The sequence below is a fragment of the Pseudopodoces humilis genome, chromosome 7 (assembly GCF_049639895.1).
Source record: "Pseudopodoces humilis isolate 2021_Gansu_Grassland_sample_001 chromosome 7, ASM4963989v1, whole genome shotgun sequence".
Taxonomy (NCBI): domain Eukaryota; kingdom Metazoa; phylum Chordata; class Aves; order Passeriformes; family Paridae; genus Pseudopodoces; species Pseudopodoces humilis.
The window spans coordinates 40,915,093-40,935,511 of NC_142206.1; the positions used below are offsets into that span (position 1 = coordinate 40,915,093).

At 39.1% G+C, this 20,419-nt stretch overlaps 1 long non-coding RNA gene across 3 annotated transcripts in view; it reads right to left on the reverse strand.

Moving 5' to 3' along the window:
* Window positions 1-2,555: 2,555 nt before the first annotated feature.
* The window catches only part of LOC106628057 (uncharacterized), a 32,293-nt gene continuing 14,429 nt past the window's right edge, over window positions 2,556-20,419 (reverse strand). For 2 of the 3 annotated variants that reach the window (XR_001331279.2, XR_001331278.2), the window contains one exon: window positions 14,405-14,533. This is a non-coding gene — a long non-coding RNA (uncharacterized LOC106628057). Of the gene's footprint in view, window positions 4,796-14,404; window positions 14,534-20,419 lie in introns of those variants that run through there. The other variant, XR_015772989.1, reaches the window with a different exon arrangement.

Below are 20,419 nucleotides of genomic sequence, written 5' to 3' on the forward strand. Positions count from 1 at the left end.
GCGCCGCCTCGTGGGCAGAGGCCGAGCGGCGGGAGCGGCGAGCGGCGCTCCGAGGAGCCCCGGAGCGGGACACAGCTCCTTCCCGCGTCCCCTCGGCAGAGGAAGCACGAGGCTCTAACTTTGCCCTGCTTCTAAGGGGCAGCTAAAATCGCAGTAAAGTTTTTGTTGTTTAGGATAAAAAGGCTTCAACAACTTTGTTATGAAGGATGGTGAAAGCGCCCTGTCTGCTTTCCACCTCTCCGAAGAGCCCTCCCGTAGGAAACATAGCAAAGGGTGCAGGCTTTTCCCCTGGGAGTAGGGAGAGAGAGTAGAACACTACCTTTTTTTTTTTTTTTTTTTTTTTTTTTTTTTGTGTGTGTGTGTGAATAGGAGACATTTATTCACTCTAAAAAGAGCAAGAGTCACCACCATCCTGATTTCCTTCAAACCACGCTTTAAACACACCTACGGGAAAAAGCTTAAGGGAAAGTAGTATGTAGCTGTAAATTTGCTGACTGAATAGCTGACTGAAAAGAGCTCCAGGCAGTAAACGAGAGAATTCAAAGGGAGCTGTGGGGAAAAAAAAAGAAACCAACGTTACATACTCACCACGGGTACTCAGCCTGAAAGCAGGAAGGTTCCCTGGACAAAAGTGGAACCCAGAAGGAAGGAAGAGGGGGTTCACAGTACAATGCAGGTGCCCCGTGTACAGAAGTACAGACATTTCAGTGTGAAACACAGGGATAGACATTCATCTCCTGGCATTACCCCACACATACTCACGGCTGGGTCCTGCTGTCAACTGTTTGGTAGTAGAGATTTACAAAGACAGAGAAAATGGAGCTAAATTCAGCATGTAGTATTATGACAATGCAAGAGGATGACCTGACAGGTGACAAAAAGCAAAGAATGATGCAGGCTGAATTTTAAGAAAATCTGAACAGAACCTCTTTCTTTGAATGAACAATATTAATCTTCTTAGAATAGCTGAAGAGACACTGGAGTGGTCAGTCTAAGGCTGGTTTTACATGTCAAGATTTGTACCATTTAGTATCTCAATACCTTCACCCTAACTCTAATCTAATTTTTGACCAAACCAAGACTCTCAGTGTGTAATGTGCTTCATTAATCTATTTGCATGCTCCACAGTGAAGAGAAAAAAAAAACCCTAGAATTAGTTTAGAAGAAAGCACACTCACCTCTAGGCAGAAGGAATATAATGAAATTATGAATACCTACCTTCCAGCAGTAGTGGGAAGGAGATTATCTTTTTACTGCTTTCAGCATAATATGTATACATGTAACCTACTCAGTACCTGCTCCTTTCATCAGCCACTGCTGCTGTCACTGTACATACAGGAAACATTACAAATATAGGTAATTTAAACTTCTGTTGGACTGTAAACCAAAGCAGCTGAAGTACAGAAGCATATTCCCTTTTGGGTTTTTCTTAAATAACCTGTTTAGAAATCAACGTGAAAAGAGCAAGTAGTACAGGTTCTCACTAGGCACTTTAAACCAAACCACTAAATCCACATAACCCACTGTCCAAACTTCTAGATTCATGGCTCGTTAAAAGACAAGGAATCTTATTTTGACAACAGGAGCCTTTTTTCTTAGCATAGGGAAATGTTTTGATTTATTCAACTAGTTCAGTTCAAAGACTTGTTTGCTGAAAGCTGAAAAATCAACTGAGAACTGAAAAGCCAGGAAAGTTTCTTTTCTTTTTACAAAATATTAAGAAAAATAACATGTGAAAGTGTAAATTAAGCTAGGTTAAAATACCAAAAGACATGAACAAACAGAAACAATCTGTTCAATTCACTAAGTATAGATGGATTGTTAATACTCAGTTTTCAGTAAAAAATATTTTCTTGAGTTTTAAGTTAAACTACCACCAACAGTCTGGATAGGTAACAAAAAAAAACAAACAAAAAAACATTTAAAGCTATTTGTGCATTGTAATTGAATTACAATTTCAACCCAATTAGATCTTGACACAAATTAATCTTCTGACAAAAAGGGAACCCATGATTTTTTTAGTATAATAAAATGAAAAAATTAGGATCCTAAATGGGTGCACATTAAATTATAGCATTGCTTGACTCAGACTGGTACAGATATAGTATATCCTTTTGATCAGGGGACTATCACACAGACTATACCACCATGTATGTATTTGCCAAAAAAAAAATAAAATAAATAAAAGAAAAAAGAAGGCAATGGTGAACACCAAAATAAAATTAGTATTTCCACAGAAATTTAAAATGTAAAATTGCACGACAAGATTAAAATAGATTTAAGATCATATTTCCTGTTCCTCAGTTTAAGTTTTCAATCTTATTGAATATTGAATCCATATAACCTTGCAAACTCCTGGAGTGGAAATAAAATTGGACTGGTTATAATAAGAAACAAGAAATTAGATTTTAGCTAAATTTGTTAATCCAAAGAACAAGAGAATTAATCTGATGGATTACATTAATCTTCCTGGAATTACATGTTACTCAACAGTGAGAAAATTCTTGATTTGCAATGGATTTTTAAATTTCTACTCAGGAAAACAGAAGTTTATTAAGAAGAACAAACACAGAAGCCATTTCCTTTCTTTACTCCGGACAACTGAGAAATCTTACTAACACTCTTCCCGATTCTTGGCACACAGGAAAGACAAGAAAAAAGGGTTTTGCCTTTGTCCTATGCATGTGAACACAGTGGAAATTAAACTATTGCTACCTGACAGGCTGATCTCCCGGACTGAAGCTAAAAAGGATTCCTTGAAATCACTTAGATGCGTCTTTCAGATAGCTGGCAGTTAAAATGAAATCACATTGTCACTAAACATTAAATATACCATCACATAACTCAAAAATACATTAGATTTATTAAACAGAGAGAAAAACATGAAGTACTGCATTTTTCAAATAATACTGAAGAATTACAAATTATACACTTCTAAGACTAAAACAGTCTATAGAGAGGAAATTCCAGCTTCCAGAAATGTCTTGATTCTGTATCTTAAACTGTTGAACCTTTAATAGACAACAGGTTGAACGATTTAGTATTTTAGATCAAAAGTAAGTGTTCCAATGAAAAGTTTGGTACCTCATTTACAGCCAGATGGAAATGGTTATTTTTGTGTCCAAACTGTTATCTGTTAGAATAAATCATTTTCATTCCTGCATAGACTCCAAGAACAGTGAAAATGTTTTCCAGCAAACATCCAACCAAACAATGGCAGGGGACTCTGAGAATCAATTCAAGCAGTGGGTATCTAAGCACTGAAAGTTGAATTTTCTCTGGAGACATCAATCTTACTAGTTTACTTTTCTTCCCTAGTGTCTCCCTTGGCCTTATGGTGTCTCCAGCAGAGAGTGGCCCACTCTGGGTTTCATACCAGCTGAAGCAAGGGGTGTGCATCAGCTCAGAAAATCAGGCAATTCCTTCAGAGCTTGGCAGATTCAGGAACTAACTACAAGGGCCCAGGCTTTGTGGCGCATGCTCAAAATTTTTTTTTATTGATGGGGTGGCAGATCAAAACAATTTGAAGATAAGTGCTCTGTAGAAAGAGACACTCAGAATCCCTCATTGGAGCCACTCACTTTTACTGCAGATCCCATATTTTTCACCTAGAGATCCCTTTGTCCATATTATCTACGTACAAGCACTAGATGATGCTTAAATAAAGCCTAAATATGTTTGTCTGTGCTACTTTATTAGCAGTTACATTGATAGTTGGGAACTCTTTCCTGTCTTCTGCGTAGACTGATCCCATGTTGTTAGTCTCACATTGTTAGTCTTTAAGAAGTCTTTCTCTCTTTGATGCTTTGTCTGTATGATTTGGAAAAGATGTAGTGATAACCTCAGCTAATATCCTTCTAATCTACTGAAGAATCTACTGTTCCCTTCCCTTACAACTTTCTTACAGAATAAGTAGGTATATTTCCCTCCTACTCCTCACCTCAATTCTATTTGTTTACAAGCCTCATCTTTTCACTGCATGTTTCAGAATCTTTCTTCATTTATGGCTTATAGTGTGTCTGGGCAAATTTCTGTTGGACGTTTTATGTTCCTTTGTACTCTCTTCTCTTTGGCTCACTGATGCATCCAGTCTTAATTTGACAGGTCCGTAGGATTCTGTTGACTCATTCACAAATATCTTAGTACTTCTTCCCACTGTGTCAGCACTACATTTTTTTCAGTCCACATATTTTTATTTCTGTAAACTTGTTCCAATGAACTGATGACAGGAACAGGATCAGTCAAGGAAATGAGCCATAGACAGTTGAAGAACAGTAGGGTTTATCCTGTTGCACAAGCTGGAAGAGGTGCATCTACCCAAAATTAATTTGTTGGTTATGATGAGTTGGATGCTCAAGAACTGATTTTGCATGACGTAGTTAAATTTGTATCAAGGCCAGAAAGCTTCATCTGTGGTCAGGTATGCTAATGTTTTGTGGTCTGCCTTTTGTGTGTGCTTTTCTGATTGATGTGCATTTGCTGTTTCCCAGAAAGAGCAGATACTCTCTTGGGGTAGTGGTTCTGGTTATAATCCATTTTGACCACCTGCCAGCTGCTGTATTGGAGGAAATTTCTTTCTGAGGGTTCAAGCAAATGAACAGAACATGTAGGAGAACAAGAAATCTTTTTTTGTTCCTTACTGCAATGCAGGAATCATTGAAGACAGGGCAGTCATTGTAAACAGCCAGACAGATTCTGGCAATAATCTTGGGCTACCATGGTCTTTCCTTAGGTTCTGGGAGAAGAATAGAATGTACAGCCAGCCTGTGTTGTTTCACCGACCATACACTTCCCTCTGAAAACAAATCAATAATTACAGATTGATTAAATGAACTTGCAAACTCCCTATTTCAGAATTCAGCTTGGGACATGGCAGTATTCTCAGACGGCAACATCCCATGGAGAAAAATAAAAATCAATGGATATGACCTTTCTGGCATCAATGGATATGACCCTTCTGGCCTCTATTAAGGATACTGCCTCATTGCATTCTGCATTTTAAATTTCATTTTGCAACTAAGTTAATTTTTTAATGGCATTCCTTCTGAAACTATCAGAAATTATGGAACTGCTTTGCTTATGTTCCCTTCGCTACCATGGTCAATATAATTTCTCACAGTCAGGCCCTAGTAATCACCCAAGGTTTTGCACAACTGGGCATTATAGTCTCCATTGATAATTCCATATAGTTTATGGAGCTGGAAGAATCTTCAAGAACTTCAAATACTTTGTGAAAAATCATCCTTTTCTCCTAAAAATTAACTCAGTTACATAGAAACTATACCAGCTTTAGGGTAAGGGTCAGTCTGTTTGGTGGTTCTGTAGTTCTACCCATGTAGTCATGGCCCATCTCTATCTCCTCTGCGTAAGTAAATCAAAACAACACACACATTCACACACATTTCTGCCTCACTGGATGTGTACAACCCAACTAGCTTCCTCTTCTAAAAACAAGCAGGAAGCACAGTTTTAACAATTGTTTAAAACACAGGTTGTTAAGAATGGCAGCACAACAAAAGCTCCACAGATCCATTTCAAAATTCCAAGATAACCTGGTATCCTCCACATCCTGCCATGAAAGACTCACACTGAGCTCCTTGTCTGCCTCTTGCCTTCTCTATGCCAACTCTCCTTGGAAGGCAAAGTACTGTAACACATAAAGGAGCTCTCTAAACGTCCTGCACATCTAGCCTTGTTAGGCACAGATACTACTGAGCCTTGGGAATGTGCTCAGCCCATGTCAGCAGCTGGTGAGGTGTGGTACATGACAGCTGTACAACAGCCATATACAGCCATGATAAGCAAAGCCATAGCTGTAGCAGCACTGCTAGAGAAGTGAAATGGCTTCATATGACTCTATATCTGCCCTTAGGTCTCTCCTCAGTGAGGAGAAAACAGCCTGAAACACCCATCACATACTTTAGAGGTAGAAACATACCATGATGATAATTTCTACATTTCCTTTCCCAGATTTTTCTTTTTATTTTCAAAGAGGAAAAAGAAAAGCATGAAAAGTTCATCCTTTTCTGTTATGTTCTCTTACATTTTGATAGGTAACTAACAGCATATTCCCCACTGGTTAGAAAGCACTAGGCTACCATCCTTACTGAGAGAATATTAGGTGGCTCCTGCTTTACAAGGTTGCTAGTTTACAAGGATCCACAGGAATGTGACCTGCACATCAGAGAGCAGGTACCAATTTCTCTGGGCTCTTTGATTGGGAAGGAAGATGTTCAGCAGCTCACTTCCTGTGGAAGCTGGCTTGGGAGATGAAACAGTGTAGAGTGTTATGGGAGAGACAGATATTTTTTTAGGCAATCAGCATCATATGCTTAGATGCCAATGACTTCTCAACACACACTGGGATTCATCTCTGCATGAAGTAAATAGGCAAATTTTAGCACAGAAGCAGGAAGAAGGGAAGGGCAGAGGAAATCCAAATATCTAGTGCAGTTAGAAGACTTTGTCAAAAACCTCCATTGCTACAAATGGTATTTCTTCTACACAGGGCACAAATAAAATGTTTGTGTAGTGTGGGTATGCATGGGGTTATCATTCTCTGTTCCTGTGGCAAGTACATTAATATATTAGGTGTCTTTCAAAGCTGCATGCTTGTGTCCTCCACCTGTGTTTAATTTAACGGGGGAAATGCCACATTCTGAACAATGAATGATACCTTAAGTAATAACAGCTTTCAACTCTAAAATAGTGTAAGTCTCCCCTGTGTTTGGGATTCAGTATAATTTCCATTGCCCTGTCTATAGAGGTCACCTCCTTGTTATCAGTTCTGGTTAATTAAAAGATTAGGAGATCAGGAAAGTCACCCTGAGGAATCAGTTATTACTAGAACTAACAACAGCTGGCAAAGTAGTAGAGACATGTGCCTCAATGTGCTAAACCCCTTCCCTTTACACAGCTTTCAAGTTTATCAGAAACTGCCAGGGACTGGGACCAATACTTAGCATGACTGGTTTTCATTCTGAGGCCTATGGAAATCATTTCATCTCTCCTGGTGAATTTGCTGCTAATGATGTTTCATCAAGAACTACTTTCCAGATGACTGGTGTGTGCCAGACCATATTCCCAGTAGCAAGCTGCATTGCCAGCTCATGTTTCCAGTAGCGCACTAAAAAATGTATAATGGTTAAATCTTCAGACGCACACACACATGCACAATGAAGGCCATTCTAGCCAAGTGCTAGGTGACTGTTGCACATTTTTTCATTGCTATTTCAGAACTAGCTACTTTGCCTTTAGGCTTCGTGGCTTCAGTGTCATGATGGCAATGCTGTCTGTTTTTAGTGCCATAAGAGTATTCACAAGCCTCTGTTTCGTCCCTTGGATTGAAGAGGTCCTGGTGGGCTAATGCTATTGTTCCCTGCTATTGAACTCTGTCTCCCCTATCTAGCCTTGCAATTGTTTCATTGATGGTTCACAGTAGGGAGCAATAGCCAGAGTTTAGACATAAACTAAGAGCTAGGACTCCTGGGGCACAATCAGTTTATTTGGAGCAAATGAGTACCATGTGCACTGCAGCTTGTTTAATCATCTGAGAAGCTGAGCCTCATCTTTTTCCAAACCAACTTTTCTCTGGATTTCTCAGTCAGCTCTCCCTGTTCAACATTCTGTGATTTTGTGAGTTTATTCCATGCAAAACAGCAGCCCCTGTGTTAAAGGCTTCTCACAGCATTAAGCTTTCTTGGAAGTGCTTTGAGAGCTATGGATAATAAGTACTACGAATTGCAAAATACATTAAGTGTCTTGGAATAATTTCCACATGACTTAGTTCATAGTGGGCCTTCTTTCAGACACCTACTGTAAAACACTCTTAGTCACAGCCTATCTCAAACTCATTTCTAATATGAAATGTCCTGTAATGTTTCATGTTTCCCCCACCCTCACTCACAATTACAGAAACATTCTAGCAGTGATGTATATGGCAAAACAAAGCAGTTTTCCCAGCTAGATCATGAACAGCAAATTCTAAAGCTCTCAGTAGCTGTGAAAAGATTTCTGAAAATCACTTTTCACACTCCAGACAATGACAACCTTATACCAAGAAACATGCTTGAGGCTGAAGTTTGTGACCCTGACATGGGAGAAGTTCCAAGTGCTCCAAATGGAACCATTTATAACAGAGCCGAGTTGAGCTTGCCCAGCCATCCTCTGAGAGACCTGAAACAGGGCAGCATCTTAAAATCTCCTGGCAAATTCTTGAAATCAGCATCCTCCTGGGAGATATGAAACATAATTTGAAGACCGACACAAAGCAATTTTGACAATTTGCGTACAGGATGTGCTCTGAACACAAAATTATGTTTTTCTTGAAGAAGATCAAGGAAATGCCTGAAGAGTCCTAACTTGTAATCCAGCAATATCCAAGACCAGATATGACATTACATGGTTATTTGAAGTATGGACATTATAGGAGGTGGAATTTTACTGCTTGGTCAAGAAGATCCTCTGTAGGCTAAGCTCACAGCAGTGGGGAGAAAATTAAAAAGGTTGCAAAAAGTAATGTAGGCACAGCAGAAATTGCTGGTGACACAATGCAGGGAGACTACCTTGAAACAATAGCAATAACAGTGGAGCAACAAAATTGTGAGAGGCCCCAAGATGTTTCCTTCTGAGGAGTTCATCAAAAAGAGGATGTTTTCATAGCAATAGAAAAATAATGAACAATCTGGAGCAGGTAAGTATGCTCTATATTCCCATAAAGACAGATACGCTTCCACAGGAATTTTAAAAATAATAATAATTAGAGTTCATAAATCCAAAGATAACTAAATCCTCTCCCTCTGTTTTGCTACAAACAACCAAAACCATAAATAATTTAGCACAATTATTTCTGTCACTATCTATGGTTGATTTCATTGTGCTCAATTTAAAGGTCTTTGAAACACTCAGATATAAAGATTGCCAAACTATTCATCTTCCCCAAACTAAGAGGACTGGCTTGGTAAACCAAGAGGTTTCTTGGTAAAAAGACTGACAGTCTTCTATAATAAAGACTTTATGTCTGGATCCCTAAATTAATAGCTGCAGTCACTGGATCAAAAGAATTTTGTTTTAGTAAAAACTGTCAAGCTGATAACTCTGGAGACTGAAGGGTCTCATTTATTCACAGAGCAATTAAATTATAGAAGGCACTGGGCAGATTCCTCACAACTACACCTTTCAGTTGTTACTCAAATAAAATCTCTGTTCTGAGGCATCTCTGCTGTGGTGAGGGTGGCAGTACAAATCCTGGACTGCGGATGTGCAGTGGGAAACATCTGTCTCAGCAGGAAAGAGTGACATCCAAACACTTTGCAAAAGCCAAAGAACAGGCAACAGATGGCAGCAATTTTCATTCACCAGTGACTGTCTTGGAATCCTTTCTGGCTAACAAGTGTGAATGGCTTAATTATCTGTCCAGTTTGCTCAGACCTCTGCATCTATCTAAAGCTGAGAAAACTGCACACTTGGTGACAGTTGTTTTTTAAATTACCTAATAAAAACAAAGCTAGTAACAACACTCAATTCCCAGGTGTTTAGCTGCCCACAGGCTCTGCCTTGTCCAGGGGCCAGAATGGTGACATACATACTCAATTGAAAGGCCAGGGTTTTTCAGTGGGGTTTTGGCTTTCTCCCATGAGTCTGACAGGGGTACAAAGAGACCAACAACCAGCAATTCAGCCTCTACCAAAAATGCAGAAAATTCTTTATTCCTCATTTTGTGCGCCTATGATTAGTACATCCTATGCCTGGAAACATAGAAAAAAGCACATAAACATATGAGCACTCTGTCTATGAATTGCTAAAACCGTCCCAAATCCACAGAGCAAGACAAAGAAATGTTCAGGATTCCTGGCAATTACTCTTCTCCCAGCACAAGCTAAACAAAACCCTACTATCTAACAGGGGGAGAGGATGAATTAACATAGCCACCTCTCCATACAGCAATTAGCAAATGAAATCAAAACAAAGGAAATGTCCTCCATTAATCTTTCCCTGCCAAAGAGCAACTGACTGCCATATAATCCACAGCAATTAGCCCAATAATGGGAGCGCAAGAGATTTATCTTGAAGCAGGAATTAGGGAGGGCACGATTAATGTACTGTACATCAAGAGCGCAGGCAAAAGCTGGTGATCCCTCAGTGCAGGGTTGTTTGAGGAAACTGAAAAGCTTAGTGGCCTGGAACCAGGTTGCAGCACATAGACCCCAGTATTCCCCTTTAACATATCCTGAAAAAGTCTTGTTGGCAGTCACTGCTTGTGGGAGGATGAGAGCTCATATCCAAATGTACACAAGCAAACTGTAAATGTAAACAAGCAAGCCAGAGAAGACTGAAGCTTATATATGGCTGTTCAGGAATAGCAGGGGCTTTTGCATGCTCATTGCATGAGAAGATTCCAGGATGCCAAGTAGTTTAGGTGACATGGCCCATCAGGATGCAAAGATCCAGAGGAGCACTGAGAGATCTGCCACTGTTAATCACAGCGTCCCCCCAGTTCTTCACACCGTGGGAGATGAAGCCAAGGAAGCTCCAGAATAGCCACTGTTTGTAGGAGCAAAACTTGATAACACAGTGAAATCTCTCGCATTCTATTTTCTTTCCTGCTATTTAGAATTCTTGAAATCACAATGCTCTGCTGCTTTTCACTTTTAGTTCTCACGTGTTGTTTTTTTCTGCCTGTTTAACTTGTTATTTCAGTGGGGATCTAGCTCAAGCAAATCTGCAAAGCAACTGGAAACTGAAGAAGATTGAGTAGTACAGAGCTAGAAAAAAATGCAGCATCCAGGTTGGTGGATTTTCTGCTACAGAACAGGTAGGGGATCAGGTAAGGAAAGTCTTAACACACAAAATACAATTCTTCCCATTAGCTGAATTTTTCTTAAATTTGAAAATGCATTTTCTTTCTTCATTTTCCCTTCTTCAGAATCACATGGAAAGTGAAGAGCAAACATGGAACAGCTTACAGGGACACTACAAAGCTCTTGCTTACATATGCATCAGAAATAGAAGAAAGAAAATGAAGAGGAAAAATTAATTATCTGAAGATAATCTTTGTTCTAAGCACCATTATTAGGCATCACAAGCTTAAAAGACTGTGTTTATTTTAACATAGCACAGGGAAAGACATTTAAGAAGATTTAAAAAGATTTAGACCTCTGCCATAAATATCTGTGCCAAAATTTTACTATGAGATAGTAAACAATTTATAGTCCTGTGACATTAAATGTAATAGGACACAAAGCAGTAACTGAATTCAACAAAATTCTTGTTTCAAGGATATTTGCAACACCACCGAAAAGGAGATTTTAAACAAGTGGAATAGGGATAGTACAGACTGCATACTACTAAAATCAATGCTGAAGTGGTGTGCAAATACCTTCTTGTCATCAACTTAAATATGGACTCACTAGACAAACCAACAGAGAATTTGTGTTGGGAAATTGGTCCCACAGCTGTTGCATCTACTGGGGCTTTTAGTTATTCAGTCAGCTCCAGAGGAATTCTGAGAGCTCAGTAATGAGATGTATTTTGAAATCATCATATTTAGCCGTAGATGAGAGCTTCACTCTACAGGAAGCCTGGTAACAGATTTAGCCCTTCTCCACTTAGAATAAATGGCTTTAGTTTCCATCAACTGCTGTACTGCTGTACCCTGTCTGTGCTCCAGAACACTGTGCTCCAGTATCTGGTGTTTTTTCACACAGCAAAGATAAATAAATACAGAAATTGAGACAGGTTGAACCCACAAGTCATTCCTGAAAAGCCTTGGATGGACTCACATTTCTAATCCTGTAATTTTGCAGTTGATTTGTTTTAATAGAGCAGAGAATTTGCTTCCAAAATCCGAAGTTTGACCCTTAGTCCCCGTGTGTCACACTCTTAATTGGAAAAAATCATGTACCTTTCTGCCAAAGAATACTGCTTGTAAGGGAGAAAAAGATTTATCAGTGCTCTTCTAGAAGAGTTACTAAAATATCAGACAAGGGTTAAGAACAATTTGAAAGACTACTCAGTAACAGTTATTCAGTTCCTCTTTAGATTTTATTTCTTCTCTTTCTCCTTCCTCTCCTTCCTACACCCTCCCTCTCTTCCTGCTCAGAAAATCTGAAAATCTTTTCTCTGTTATCATGTCCTTTAAGCTTCACAAGGAGGACATGTTCCCTCCTGGAATATAATGTATAGATTTCCTGCATGTGCTTAGCATACTCAAAATGGGGAAATGAGGTGGCAAAAGTAAAAAAGTAAGGAACCAGCTCCAGTGAGACAGTTATAGTTATACACCAACATGAAGCTTCAGCTCTCTTGAAATTGCCAGAGATTTAATCCTTCTCATTCCCCTGAACCTTCAACTCACCCAACAGGGTCACCTTGCCCTGATTGTGGCAATCTGAGGTGGTCTCCCACAAAAAAAGTTGAGCTGTTTCTCTAGCTCATGTATATTTACCATTGCTCCAATGAGTCTCTTTTTTTTTTTTTTTTTCTTTTTTTCCTATTAATTTACTGTGCTTCATCAGTGTTTTTACAAAGAACAAAACAGAGAATACCATTTCTGGGGTCCTCTTTGCAGCATACAGCAGTCACTTCCTGGGCACTGAAGAGTAATGCATCTGGAGCTACTTGCTATTCTCCAGAAGCATTAGCATGTCTTGCCATCTCACACTGACAATCCAGACCGAAATGTGCATGAGAAGACAACAGCACCTGCCCCTTAGTGCTGCCTTCTGGGGAATCCTTAATAGCAGCAACACCAAAAGACTGTGCCAGAGAATTCAGTTCTTAAGCAGACAGTTCCACCTTCTCCCACAGTCTGTGTCCTGCTCATTACAGCTGATACATTCCCATGGCACAGAGATCAGCACAGAGCTGCCAACATAGCCCAGCATAAGCTACAGCTGCATCTCCATCTATCCACTTACAGCACTCTTTCTGACAACCTTTCTATCAAGGGTAAAAGAAGGGTGGCATTCAGCCAGTTTGCCTGCCCCACTGCCTTACAAAATGGAAATGGAGGGCAGAACATCAGAGATGAGCTCATGGCTGCATGGCTAGTCTCCTAGTTGTTTTCCTGTTGGTGGACAGATTGCAAAGAAATTATTATTTGTCACCAAGTTTCAGTCACTGGGGTACTTGCAGACTTCTCCCTTGATGCATTCATAATTCATATTTTTAATATCTAATCATCTACACATGGAGAAATGCTGGAAGCCATAAGAGCATGACCCGGCAGAATTCAGTCTGGTCTGGACTGAACAAAGCTATAGCTACACAGGGCAATCTTGATCATCCATACTCTGCCCCTAAGCAGGGACTCTGTTGTGCCTTAATTTGACAGCAAGAAAATAAAGAGTGGCTTAAAATGAAAGCTGTTAGTCAAGGATTTTGTCATAACAGACAGATTTGGAAAGAACAAAGTTCTCATTATACTGACTGTTGAGATTCTTCTTTGTGAAACTGTGACAAATCTAATAGTGCATGGGGGATATTTTTTAATAGACTCAACAGGCAGATGGATGAGATTTTAGACAGAGACAGAAGTGTATAAACTTCAGCCAAACACAAAGAAAGAGAAACTGCTTGGGAAAACGTAACCGAGAGTAACTCAGCATGGCTTGGTATTGGGAGCTGAACTTGCAGCTTTGACAAGGCTGACTTTAAGGCGACCTTCAGTGAAGCTCTTTAACAGTGTATGCTGGGCAATCGCTGGTAAATCTTTATTAATTTTAATTGGCGGCACCCATTTATAAGAACCATTAAAAAGGATAAATTGAGCCCATCCGGCGTAATGTCTTTTGTTAATTAGTTTGTCAGCACTGTTTTAATATCCCCTAATGACTTCATATTTCAGGCCTGACATTAAAGGAGACGCTGTGAGAAAGGAAATGGTCTTATCACCGTGTACATTTTTTTCTTTTTTTGAACAAAAAGTGTCCTTCCAGGCCTGACCAAGGTTAGGTGTCATTTAACTCAGATAGACAGGTACCACAAGACTTGGAAGGGCCCTATCACCCTATCCAAACCTCACCTTGCTACTGAACAACATGCTCTGCTAAGATACTCTCTTTTTACAGACCCACACAACAGCAGAAGGAATTAAAAGTCATTAGTCACCAAATTCCCATCCTCCACAGCTCATCATGGACTTGTCTTTAGTCCCGAAACATAATCATATGGGAAAAATACAGGAAAAACCTGGTACAAAATTGCAGCCATGCCTCCCTTAAGTAAAACAGGTTAAACCCCACAGAACTGAAGGTCTTTTGATTCACAAGGACATGCACAACACCAATATTCTGATCTGTCTTGGGGACCGCAAACTTACAAATGAAAAGTTGATAGAGTAAGAGCATCAACAAAGAATGCTTTGTGTATGGATTTAATTTGTAAAAGAAGATGACGGAGAAATTATATATCTGGGGATGATGCTTGGTCTGGAACAAGAGTGAGTGAGCAAATCTGTGATTTTGGCGTGAACAGTTCTCTTCTTCTTTTCCTCATCCTGCATTTCTTCTAATAGCACACTCAAATCTTTATCCTGGAAGATGAAGAACTTGAATTCAGTTACAAATGTTGGAAAAGCAATTCTAATGAACACAATATTTTAGACCTTTACATCTCTAATAGGTTATGAAGATATAAAATTAGCTAGTAAAAGCAACTTAGAACATTTTACCCTTTTTCTCTAATATGTATGCACTTGATAATTTTTATTCAAAGAAGAAGTGTATTCAAGGAAGGGCCAGGAGAAGGATCAGCTGTAGCCATCACAGAAGATAGCACAACCCATTATTGTCTGAAAAGTCCCTCTATGAGCAAACCTTGTGTACTAAGACACCTTGTTTCTCTCCTCACACATCTGCCACACACATCTTTGAGCTAATGAACATTGGAATTATTCATCTTGGGAAGCATTTCCTCACTATGAGGCCTGCAGCAAATTTTGTTCCTACTCAGCTTCCTACTGTGACTTGTTCAATCAAGGGGAAGATCCTGAATTAACATTGACTTTTTGTCAGTCAGTGAAGGGTTGTCTCATGAGCTGGATTCTATTGGGTTTCTTCATTTAAGATTACAATAGGTGAGCAATATGAGGCAAATAACATCCCCCAGTAGTTTATACATTTTACATTTGATGCTTTGGTGCCTAGTGTTGGATTAATTCACATAACAGTGAAGTGAATAAGAGAGACACAACTAATAGAAAAATTAGCTTTTCCTCTGTCTTACACAGCTTTGCAAATCATGAGTATTTTCCTTAATTGTAAGGTGCTTACATTTCTGCTGTAATAGTAAAAAGAAAATTAAATTTTTAGCTAATAAAATAGCTTATTTTTTCCTTTAAATTTTAAATTTTCCCATAGATGACTCTTTATAGGCATCATACTGAGACTTGTAGAAAGACATGTTCCACTTTGCTAGATCACCTTTCAGCAAAACACAAACAAGTAATTACTGTAGCGACTGAATCAGTTAATAGTTTTATTACTGAGCAAAATCCTTGCCTCAAAGTCAATTGAAATCTCACTGTAAGGGTATGGAGAACTAACAGGTTTTGCTTTTTCCATTAAAATTTAAGGTTAATGATTTTACCAGATTTTTTTATGGATATACAGACACAGCATTTGAATATAAAAAGCAGCTCTTTGATCTCCTGAAAGCCATCCTAGTGTCACTGAAAGCTTGTGCCATGTTTCATACAGATTTAAAATTTTCAGGGGACTGCTAAAACTATTCCCTGTGTGAAGCACACAGTAAAAGCATGCCTAGGGTGAAATAGATATTCCCAGTAGTCTGAACACCTCTTTGAATGAACTGCCTTTGCAGGGATAAAAGTCTTGAGTTTTTTTCTCCAACTAGCCTGTCTCTTGTGCACTGGTGTGCTCTACAGAGCTCAGCCCTTCATAATTAAAGGTCCGTATAACACTGGCAGCATCACTGGTACTTAGTCTCCATTTTGTAGTTCTGACAAATAAAAATTTACATAATAGTCTTTCATTTCCATAAAACATAGTTATTCATGACAAGCATATTTCCAACCTTCACCACAGATCAAAACCTTGTGTTTTCATTGTTCCAGTACTTCCCGCTCTCATCGTACAAAAAATTATGCCTTAATTAGTTTTGCTATTGCTAGCTAGAAAGTGAAAAGAGACAATTTTCATCAGATGCGTTAACTCAATGACAGCTGAAATTCACCTGGGGATTGAGAAAGAAGGAAACTAATGTTCCTGTTTCCAGTCACATCTAAGAGCCAGAGAGAAGAGGATGGCATCTACCTCTTCCAAAATATGGCAAACTAAGGCCTAGACCTTCCAGTTGATTCCCCTATATATTCCAACACTATTTTCACCTGTTGATGTCCTTCCTTCTTTCATATAAAATTTTCTGTCCTTCAGCATGTCACTGTTGCTTCTGCTCTTCAGGTTTTAGATATCTAATAATGAAATGTCCAAATACTAATAAAATGCCTATATTTTAATAATTTTTTTAAGTTAGTGAATGTTCATAACATATTCCAGACATTTTAATAAAAGTTTAATGATTTCTTGACAACTTTTAATAAATTATCATTTTTATCCAAAACTCAGCTTGCCAAATTAAAAAACTGCAACAGAAAAAAAAAAAAAAAAAAAGAGGAAGAAAAAACTACCCACATCTTAGTATGTAAGAAATGTGGCATCCAGAAAAATAACCTGACCAGTCTAAATAAGTCTGTATAATTAATTTTACAAATGTATATGAACAGAATTACAGGAAGGCCCTATCCATGACATACATCCCTGCATGCATCACTGAAGTACCCTAGCTGGTCCTCCAGGCTTGTTCTGATCCCATTACCTGCCAGAAATCATTGAAGAACTTAGACAGATTTCTCTGTGTGCCTGGATTACTCAGTGCATATGTTGAAAATATCAAATTGAAGCAAGACAAACATCAGAACCCATATTTGCAAGGACACTTTTTTATTTTTAATAAAGCTGCTGTTAATAATAAAATCAAGCTGTTAATTTCAATGACAGATAACTACACACAATACATTCCCTTCACAAAGCTCACAACACATTAACTGGTAGTTCCCAGTCTGGAGCAACAGCTGGGAGGCCAACACTAGCAATTCCATCAAAGCAGAAAACTGTACTGATACAACACGGGCTAGCAGGGGTTCAGAAAGTATTTCTAGTGGTCCCTTGTCTCAGCTGCTATTGAACCAGCTGTAGATGCTTTCTGCAGAGAGCACTGCCTCAGGTGCCATGTGAGTTAGGCACCCCACTCTTTATCCTGATGGTTGCTGGAGGCCTAGCGGCCTTCAGCAAATTTGGCTGCCTCACATGCTAATATATCCATGCTTGTGGATTCCACAGCACTACTGACTCTGGAGCTAATCAAGTTTGGAGACACTTTCAGAAATGAGCTTTTTCAGCATGCTCTTTTGCCCTGTTTGACTTGCTTTTTTCTGGTATCCGTCTCTACCCGCCATATATAAATGCCTATGGAATCCATTCACACCCACACAGAAGAGGCCTTTACAACACACAGACAGGAGATCTGACACTTCTGGGAAAAAGCAGAGCTGTTAGTGGTACCATGTGAACTCTACTCCTATGTGCAGTGGCTCAAGAAGTGATGTCAACAGGCCTGTGAAAGTCAGAGTAAAAGCTACAAATTTATTTGTTTACAGTGAATATAATTTTTTTAAAAAACCCAAAACACTAAGAACTATAAAGGCAAAACAAATGTGAAATTATTCAAGCACTTTTTTATTTAGCATATTGTTTAAATAATAGATTAAAACCAAGTTCAAAATCACCTGCTTTGATCAATCATCTAGAGACAACAGTCTATTTTTTTTTCATCAGAATCAGCTTTGTAGCTTATACCTCAGCACTGGAAAAAGCAATTGCCTGATTTTCTCCCATGGTGAAAAAAAATATAAAAGGAAACAGAATAAATCACATGAATTTATGCAAAACCAGAAATGTCACTGTTTGTGTCACATGCTCCTATGTCTTATGACCATTTAGGCAGAAAGTTTTTAGTCCTGCATCATGGTGAGCATCCAGCATCAAAGGAGAGTAGTGCTGTGTTAGCCTGCACTTACTGGTACAGATCTCAAACCACCTTACAAAAACTGCACAACAGCCTTATCCTCATTTTGCAAAGAAGAAACTGATACACAAAGAAAAGTAGTTTGATATTGATGGCAGAATCAGGATACGTCTGCTAATGTTTTTTTCTGGAAAAATACTATTTTTTTTCCTTTTTTCTTTAGTATGGAGGACTAGAAAGTTGAGCCTGCCTCAGCTCTTCTTTGACAAGAAACCTGTTAACCTTCCCAGATTTCCTTATTTTCTTCAGTGTTGCCTTCTCTGTAACTTCTCCCAAACCAATTCCTGGTCACAAGTGGTCAGAAGTGATAGAAACTTTCAGCACCAGTCATTTCAATGAACAATTCTCTCTTTGGCTTCAGACCTGTCACTAATATCACCATTTTCTCTTAATCCACTGCTACCCATAATGAAAACAGTCACAACAGTAATGAAAATTGTTTTGAAAACAAAGTGGGTTTATAATGTGATTCATAAAGGAATAAAAATCTGCAGAAGTCAATGCCATGGCCCCTATTCACAGAAAATTTTCTTACAGAAAACAAGCAAAATAACTCAAACATGAAGATAAACTACACTTTAGTGAACTGTCTCCAAATATTTGATAGCTCACCCCTGTCCTTTCTAACTCACTTTAATTCAACTAAAACAATCCACTGAATAATCCATGTGAATAGTTTTGATCTGGAACCTATCTACAATGACTTCCTTACATGTGTTTTGTAACACATATAATCTTGCTTCCATTCTCCAGCCAAAAATAATGCAGTTTTGGAAGAAATTTCTTGCCAAGAAACTCCATATTTGCTTTGTGAGACCATTCCACATTAAACTCACTACTTCCAATGAGATCTTTCAATCTACTTGTTCACAACAACATAGTTTCATGGAATCATAGAATGGTTTGGGTTGGAAGAGATCTTAAAATCATCTAGTCCACCCTGCCTGCCATGGGCAGGGAATCTTCCACTAGAAAGTGGCTTCAAAACCAACAAAAGTACACTGAAAAGGTAAGTGCATTTCAGGTTTTATATTAGTAATCCAGAGCTACTCTTGGTATTTGCCTGCCTTCACGGAGGGGTGAGGCAATCACAAGAATAGATCAACATCCATACAGGAACTTACAATACCTTTTTCATTGTCTTCTCCATTAGCACTGAGCATGGTGTATATAGGCAGGCCCTACACACCTATAGAGAAAGCCAAGACATGTAGTAGAAGGGAAGCTGGTTAGAGGTACTTTAAACCAGTGGGGACTACAGTGCTCAGTGCTTACTGAAGGGTTACCAAGCTGAGTTCTACTTGGTGGGAAATGTGGGATTATCCCTGGGAACACTTGTAATGACTCACAAGACATGTGGAGCCTGGTCTAAGCCCAAGCCTAGCCTTGAGTACTGCAAAAACTAGTCTCTAATTGCTGGCTCCTCTACCCAGCCTGGGTGACAGGAAGAGAGCAAGAAAGCCTACCTTCAGAGCAGCGCCTGGTGGCAGCTGGAACAGCAACACTGCTTCTGGAGTCCTCCTGCTTGAGCACTTCAGCCTGTTGGCAGAGCTCACAGTACAGCTGCTAATTGCAGGCTTTCACAGATCAGGTCCATCATGTTCTCTCACTGTATCTGACAGGGACTAATGCCTGAAATCACACTGGTCTTAAAAGCAGAGACGGTCCAGAGTTGCAATATTCAAGCACAGTCCTTTTCCAAAAACAGGATCTCCTAGCATGAGGCTTATCTAAGAGCCAGCTGCATTGCAGCAGCCTCCTGCAAGAAGTACTGTGAAAGGTTTTTGATCTTTCTTTTCCATTTGGGGACAAAAGTGTTTCAATCCTATCATCCAACACCTAAATAGGAACAGATTCTCACTCCCAAGTTTGAGAACCAGAAGTAACATCTTAAAATAGCAAGTAGCAATCTTTGTGACAGTGAAAAAATCACTTGGAAAGCATCAAAATGTGTGGAGACCTCATACAGTTTGGAGGAGCTGGTTGAAATCTAGCTGTGGCTCAGTTAGGTGGGTCCTAGAAACAGCTCCTGACTCCCCCCACACAAAAGATTAGGATATCAAACAAGTGCTCTCAGAAAGGGCACTAATTCAGTTTCTGCTCTTATCCTGTGCATGTGAGAGGACTCTGCTCTAAAACTTTCAAAGTAACCAACCGTGGCTTGTGGAAGGAGACATTCCAGTGAGGCTGTATTATACTATCATTTTTAAGGCATTAACTTCAAAGGCAGGCATTGATAAATTTAAAACAAATCAAAAAACAGCACCAATACTCTCTCTCATTCCAGATCCCATTATGAGCATAAGCCAAGTAG